The sequence below is a fragment of the Drosophila yakuba genome, chromosome 2L (genome assembly GCF_016746365.2).
Source record: "Drosophila yakuba strain Tai18E2 chromosome 2L, Prin_Dyak_Tai18E2_2.1, whole genome shotgun sequence".
Lineage (NCBI taxonomy): Eukaryota > Metazoa > Arthropoda > Insecta > Diptera > Drosophilidae > Drosophila > Drosophila yakuba.
The window spans coordinates 3264143-3272749 of NC_052527.2; positions in this window are offsets into that span (position 1 = coordinate 3264143).

Here is an 8607-nt window from a genome sequence, read left to right on the forward strand (position 1 = left end):
TACCTCTGGCCAAATCAAAGTGCGCAACTTTACTTACTTCTATTACTTTTATTTCGCCGGTCGCTTGGCAACATCTTGAATGGTATTTATGTTTCTTACACTTGTTATCCAAGCGAAGACAAACCGATGAATGGAGCACATGGGCAAAATACGCACTGTAAAGTTTTAAAATTTGTGGCTAGATTACCTGGTAATACAAAAGGTGTCTACAAGTAAACTCTTTATTTCACTGCTTACTTTTAAGCAGTTTGGAAATATATAAAGATATCTGTGGAAATTGCTTAAAACGAAATCTCACTCTGTCTTTCGCAGAGTGGCGTGTTTTCGTGCATGTCCATAATTTATTGAACTCGAACTCGGGAGGCAACATTAATTTATTTGCCAGCTGCAACAGAGCTTTCTGTTTACCTCAGGGTCAGCAAAGTGCAGTTGCCGAAGGACTTGGACTTGGGTTTGGGCTTGGGCTTGGAGGGCGTGGGGTTACTTGGCTATAAGCCTGCGGAATGACATGTCAGTTGGTTGGCTCAGATAGCGGGATTACCGACACATGCAAATTGAAGTTGCCGTACGGACTGAGTGGGAAGACGCCGTCTAATCCAATTTCGATTGCTTAATCCACCATGACTGACACTAAGAGCCAAGTTGAAAGATGGTCGAGTGGGCAATGGGGTTGGTGATTGGATGGTGGGGGCGGTGTGGCGTTGTGACGGTGGGGCTTTTGGACTCCACATCTTTACGCACCACAGCACTTCAAATACTCGAGCTTGCTATTGAATTACGCACCCACACATGTCAACATATCATGTTACACTTCACTTTGTGTGTGCGCTAAGTAAGTTGTAGTTCGGCAGGCCAGGAGCGGAAGCGGAAACGTTGCTCCTGCTTCTGCTGCTCCTGCTGCTGCTGCTCCACACACATAAAATCACAATGTTGACCCTTTTATTTCGACTGGAAGTTTTATAACCAAAAGAATCGGGGCTAAAGGAAACACACACAGCTCTCACACGAAAAGAAAGCAGCTCAAGCTGTGTGTTTGCTTAAGTTTTATGTGTGCACAGATTTTACGACCGAGCTGGAACAACATCACGTAGCTCAAGGCCCGGCTTAGTGACCCCTGACCCCTGCTCGGGGTCACTTGGCAATGGGATGCATTTTAAATGGGCTTATCTCCCTGCGGATGTCCTGCGCATCATGCCCACAAACCAAAATCCACCTGACATGCTGCGCTGCTGAAAAAACGCCAACCGTCGAATGAAACTCATTAAAAGCCATTTAAAAGATAATTGTTTTCGTTGAATACTCTTTCGATGTGACAAGGTAATACAGTGAGCTTTAATGAATTACAAAATAATATACATACTTCTCAGTAGTTTCGAGATATAGGTTTTTTGAGCACGTGTTGCTTAATAACAATTTTTTGGCGTGTTTCATTAAGCTGATAAGTTTACCAATGAACCCAAAATTGAGGAATGCCTATTTTCCGGAAGAGCATTTGGCTTGTTATTTTCGATTGATTTCTTGTACATCCACATGGCTTAATTTCTGTCTCCGATGAAGGATTTTTGTGAAGCCTGCGCTGCGGTTTAATTAGTGCCATCGACTACAGAAATGCTCTTGGCCAGCGGTCAGCGATGTGACAGCCCAATGAGAAGCGAATGAATTCACGGCTTGAGCGGAATCGGACTTGAAACACGTTTTCAATTAGCAACACTTGCTGCGAAGGCTAATAATGAGTTGACAAATGGCTGGTGTCAAACAAAAGCCACGCGGAATAAACAAATAAACAAACAAACCATCCAGCCAGACAGACAGAGGGAACACGTCTTGTTGCTGTTGTGCGTGACATTGTGTGGATGTAGGCAATTGGCCACCCACTCACCAGAAGGCCACCAGAAGGCCACCCTAAAACCACCCTAGAGCCGCTCAGAAACCAACCCACCTAGCTGTCAACTTTGGCGCCACCAGGCCACATACTCCAGCCCAAACTGAATTGTCAACTTACAAGGCTTGCTTGGCTGAAGTGTCGCGTAATTTATTTTCCACCTCTCGGCGCCGACTGACAAATGAGCTGATAATTTTCCCCGTATCCTGCCATTGTCACGGCCATCCAAGGGAAGGTGGGGAGCAGCTAATTCATGGTCTCAACATTGCCTAGTCATCGGAGGAAGGCTTTGTCTAGCCGTTGACAGGGGAAATTAATTTGTGTTTACTTGCCGGTTTGACATTCGTGAGTTATTGACGGCAAATACCGAATATGGAGTATGCAAATGGAAATGGCTGAACAATACGTACTGGAATCAGTTCGTGGTTAAATATGGCTTAACTAGTTCAAACATTTTATAGAAGACTTGTAAATATAAGAATGACATTCTAGGCAATAATTATACACACACTCTTCTCTGGAAATAAGCCACTAATTTATCCTCATTATGTGCTTTTAAATGAATATTAATGACGCGCATTAAATCCGAAGGATATTTCGGTTAATGGCGGGCACTCCAATCTCAAGAAATAGGCTATGTAACCAGACTTGCAAACATACATATATACTCACTTATATCCTTGAAGTCGTAAAAACTTTTTGGGGCTCGTAAGTTAATGACAACTCGTTGACAGATAAATGAACAGTTCGGTACAAAATTAAAAGTTTATATCGTAATAAATAAAATACATATAACATCAAAACAGAAACCTAACGTATACTTTATATATTTTAAGAGAATTTTGTTGCTATGTTCTTAGCAACTGTATTGTATATTTAATATTTGGTTTGCTAGCTTAGCTTTAAAAAAGTCTTTTAAATCTTGCAAGTTGTTTTAAACTAATCCATTTTCCCCTTCTTAATTTTAGCTTGCCTTACAGCCATGACACGCACTGTTTGGCTGGCATATGCGAGTGTGCAGCGCTGCAATTTGACTTTAATGCATTTTTAATTTGTGCATGCGTCGCGCTGCACCTATATGCTTGGAATCCTATATACTACAGTGTAGTATATATGCAGTGCACGTGTGTCGGTTTGTATGTAAATAGAAAATGAAATTACCGATGCGCTACTTTGTAGCCTCCTCCATTTTCCGGCGAGGGGCATTTTCCGAGCAGGCTGAGCGAATTCCGTTTATGACTATTTTATGCGAACTGCAAATTCTTTTGCACTTTATTTTCGGCGCAGCTTAACATGCAAATTATTATTTGCCCAGTGTGTGCCGTTCAGTGTGTTCAGTTCTGTTGCTGCAACATTGTGAGGGAATTTTATATGTGCCGGCGCCCTACAAAATACGAGCAAAGTACGAGGATTGGGGCGCCTCCTTTTGAGGGTCCTTCTTCGCTTTCCTGGGCTCCCCCCAGCTGCACACTTCAATTTTTAATTTGCCACAGTTTTTTGTTGTGTCCCTTCGCTTCCGGTGTTAATTATGTTACTCATTTTTTTTGTTAGCAGTGTGGCTAATGAAATGCGGGAAATAGTTGGGCAAAAAGCTTTTGGCCGACGTCAAAAGAATTTTAAATGTCTGCCTTGTCTGCAGGTGGTTTTAGTGTTGACAAATTTAATAAACTGAGAAATTATCCTAAAATCTAATTTGTCATTTGTATGCAGTAAATAATTTGGTAAATTATTTTTATTCAATATTTTATTAATATACTTTAAATGGGAGGCCTATTGGACTTTTAATTTCCGGTTTCTATCGTCGAAATCGATTTATCCCAAGGAAGTGCCAGGAAATTGATAGAAAACGATGATTATAGTTTTTCTATTAAAATTCATTTTTTCAAAATACTGTCATTCTGTAACTGAAATATGTCTTATCTTCTTTGTGCCTGGCACTATAAAAGGGTTAAGTCGTCTTGCGGAAATGAGAACATCTCTCGTTTTGCGGTGCCCACCCGCAAAGTAATTAATTTTTAATTGATTGGTGGCTGGAACCAGCCACCACGATGCACTCCAATTTCTCTTAGCCAGGATTATTATGCAAACTCGAGAATAGAAGGTGGCTGCACCACCAGACTCTAGGCAAAGTTAATGTCACGCATTGCAGCCAGCTTGTTGGCATGACACTTTTAATGTCCTCATCGCTTTCACAAGTCAGCTGGCTGCGTTTTACATGCGCTTACTGCAGTCAAGTGTAAAATGGAAAATGAGTTCGCACTTTAGATTAAAATCTGTAAACATGAGCGGAGCCCGAATGCAACTGCACTTAGCCAAGATTGTTGGCGATGGCAACTTGCCTCGAGCTTATCGCCAGGCATTCAGTTAATCCGTCAGCAAAAGTTCTTAAGGTGAGCGTCGCATCTTGATCGTTGCGCATACTTAATTGAATACTCGCATTACGTATACGCCATGTTTGACCTGGGCTTGTTATCGAGTTGAGATGCTGGTTGTCTTTACAAATGGGTTCTTGAAAAGGATAAAGGGTTTCTTTCCAACAAATTAAGAAAGATTTTAAGGTGGATGTGTACATGTCAACATTACGCATACGCAGTGTGGGCTTCCTCTTTATTTAAGCATATTTTTGATCCTTTTGCAGAACACTTATAAACCATTTGTAAGATGCGACTATTTTACTTTCATCTACTGGCTAAATAAAATGCAGTGTTTGACATGAGATTTAATGCAAGAAGCGAAATCAGCGTGACGAAGTGAGTCGTGTTGCCTAATGGAGATAGAATGTCAATTAAGTGACGCAGCACGAAGCGGAAACGGAAATGAACCCAACGAAACCCTTTCCGCTGACCGAAATGACAAATGCGTGTCATAAAGCGCTTTGGACTCGGTTTAAGCGGGAAAATGTGCATTAAGGAAGTGGGGCCAAGTGCGGAATGGGAAGTTGTGGAAAGTGCGAACATATTTCAATTGTACTGAGGGGCTGGCAACAGTTTTATAAATTAATAACAATAATTTATGCAGCAGCAACTATAGTACAGCACTCATAATAAATTCAGTGAAACTTTTGTACGTACTCAGAGGCAACAGGGAAAACAACAACAACAACATCACATCTATGTGCCAGTAAGTTGCATTTGAAGCCTTACAGGCAGCTCGGCAATTCTCATCAGCTGTGCCACTGCCATTCGCCTTGGGGCCGGGGAAAGAACTATAACTATGCATGTAAATTTATAACCCGGCCCCAGTATACCCCTAAAATCCCATTCTCTTCAGTTGGGGATATTGCAAAGGGCGGCACGGCAAAAAAAAAAAAGAAAAATCTCAACCAAACCGAACAGAACTTGTTTATGAAACAAGTCCAGGCGAGCAGTTGAGAGTGTGTGCGTGTGTGGCCGGGAAGGGCGGTGACACTTCAACACTGAGAGAAATGCACTTAATGATTATTAATCGTATGTTCCTAATTGTGTAGTAGTTGCATTTTTGGGTCACTCATATTTCAGATTGCAGCTGGCCAATTATATTCACTATTTTAAGTAATATAAATATATATATGCTGTCAAAGAAATATATATTGTGTGCATTTTCCGATGCAAACCAAAAGTGCTTTACTCTGTTTTCCGCTCTGCCCGAGTTTTTCTTAGCATAATCTGATATTTTCTCACCAGACTTGAGCTCGATTTTTTCCTCTCTGGCTGCTGCTGGCACAATAACAACACGTAAATCTGGCAGCAGCTGACAAGTACAGAATTTTAGCTTGTTACGCTGCCCGAAAACGCCATCGCATAGCTCAAAAATTGTTGTGCTCAGCTCAGGAGGGCAGGGGACGGGGGTTTCCGAGGGGGTTTTGGGGGAGGGACCGGGACTTCCCCGAAGGCATTGAAATATTAATGCTAATGGCTAGAAGGAAACACATTTCCTTGGCGTCGGGCAATCGCCTGATTGTATTGCTGCCGAACTTTGGGTGTTGGACGAAAACTCTGAAGGACGAACTGGCAGGCGGCAGGCAGCAGGCAGCAGGCGATGAGTTTTCCCAATAAATTAATGAAAATGCAAAAAGCTCTTGCAACAAGCAATTTTCTCGGCAACAGGAAGGCGGCAAAAAAAAATTCGAAAAAAAGGGGGCCACAGCTCCCAAGCAGCTGTGTTGCTTTGCAATTTTCTACTTATGCAGTGGAAATTACAAGGAAATGCCAAAGTATGAAAAGCTATTGAGTTGTTGGGGGATAAGTCGAGAAATGCAGCAGCAATACGGTTTTCCCCCGCTGGCCATGGAAAACAAAAGTTTTAAGCCACAAACTCCCGCACAATATTGACAGCTCAAAGAGGGCTTAAATGCACTCCACTCGCTTGGCCTTACACTGACCATCCGCACTGTCACGTGCCTGCGACACGTTCCGCATCTTACACGGTAAAAGCGAAAGACATTTGAGGAAAATGTCACACGTAAGAGGACTTACTCGCCAAAAAATAAATATAAAATTCCTTTCACTGGCACAACAAAATGTTGCATAAGTTGTATTTTTTTTGTTTCGAACTGCGCCACGAAGGTAATTGAATCGTAATGCAGCCATGAAATTTTTATTATACGTTTGTTATAAAATTCAAACTGCTCTTGCTGTTGCCACTGCTCTGGAAATTAGCATAACTTTACAACTGCCTTGGGAATTTGTGGGCCCAAAAGAAGTGCACCAAAAATGCAAGCTAGCATCTGGTATGGAACATACAGCTACCACATAGTGTTGAGCTATCAAGAAGTCACTAGAGAAAGCTAGAATTAATTAAAGGATTTTATCAAAAGTAGCTACGTTTCCCTAAATACTAAAAATCTAGAAAGTAATATAGTAGCTATCAGCCCTTTACTGAAATTACCTTTCGAAAGTGTCAACCGAATTCAAAGTGCATACTTATCTGTCACTTGGAAAATGGCATTCCCCTGTTCTCGAAGTTTGTAGGCCAGATTTGGCCATAAGATATCGAAGTTGGCATCGCAGCTGGCGAAGACATCAAACTGCGTTCGAAACTTTTTGCCCTTCGCAACAGAAACTTGCACAGCTGCTGCCTGCATCCATCCAGCTTCCTTAGTCATGTGAAAATGTCCCTTTTTCCGCTGTTCGCCAGGTTTTTTGTGCCCTTATCCTTGAGCTGTCCTGTCGCAGCATCCTTGCCACGTCACAAGGTGTGTGAAAGTTTGGCAGGCAAACTTTTTTCCGGGTTTGGGGGGCAGAAACAAAAAAGTTAATGCAGGTCCGCTTAATGCAAGACCTGGATGATTTTAATGAGCTTTTCCTCAAAGTTTTTGGCAATAATTAGTGCGGAGGGGGGCAATACAAATTGCACGTTTCGAATGGCAAGCCAGGAAGTTTAGTCTAAATATTAGTACCTTCAAATACTTTTACGCCATCAATTTCGCTTTTTCCCACCCACTTTGCAGTCATGCGTGGGTGGGTCATGTACTGACTGAGAGCTTTATTAAACATTTTATTAACATCATTTAGATAATCTTTGGCGAAGAGCGTGGAAAAAGTTTGCCCAACTTGCCAGCAAAAATTAACAAGTGGCGACGCAACGTCGACGGTGATTATGATTATGAATGGAGCCAATCTTTGTCTAAAAAGCCCAGAATCCCTGCCCAAGTTTGCACTGGAACGTGGCTCAAAGTTTGCTTTTTGCTAGCCAAAAGTTCTACAATTTGCTAATTAGCTTCGTTTATCTGCACTGCACTTGCAGCATTTGACAGGCGGCTCCAAAGCTGTTGAAAATGGAGCTCCGAAAATATATTTAATTAATTCCAGTACGACCAGTTTATTGTGCCATTTGATTGGCAAGCCAAGCCTAAGTTCGGCTTGATTTTAAAATGCAATTTATTTGCCATTCTTGGACAGAATACTACATACGGTTTTCCAGAGGACCGAAGTCATCTTAAATTGTATTAAAGAATATTTATTTCATTTGTTGGCCACAGTTCGCTCTCTCGATCTCCTGGCGCATTGAATAAATATTAAAGTCCTTATCGACACGTTTTCCATTTTGGAATGCTAGCAATCAACATCACGAGCAACTTTAGATTGAATTCCCCTGGCACGAGTCCTTGCAGATACTCTGATTTAAGCTGTCTTTCTGCATCATAAATAAGTCAAAGGCCATGAGATTGATGGGTTTGTGGAGGAGAGAAGGGTATAAACCACATAATTTCCGTCTAGAATGGAATTTGCATCTTGAGTAGAGGATTTTGCAATTTACCTGGCTTGATATTCAGTTATTTTCAGCTTAATTGCAATGGCCATCGGCAAATGGGACAATTTTACAGCCAACAAAACAATGTATAAAATGATTAAAATCAGCTTTAAATTCTCTGCGGCTCTGCAAGACCAATTCGTTAGTGCATTCGGGCCAAATGCTGAATAAAATGGCCACATCTTTTCCTTATCCTTTACCGTTAACGTTACCGTTCCCATTTTATGTTGTATTTTTATTCAATTTGTGCGGCACATCCAGTGGGGCAAAAAACCAATAAATTTGCATGTAAGAGACAGGCAAAAGTGTGCAAACCGAGGGAAGCATTTAAAAATTAATTAATTCAATTGCAATGCGACTCTCGTTGCAATGTTCACTGGCTACCCAGCTACCAGCTTCCAGTATTCAGTTTTCAGCTTTCCACCTCGGACCTGGACTGCCGTATAATTTGGTCCTGTTCCTGGAGTCCTTTTGCGCCACCTTTGTGTTAAAAA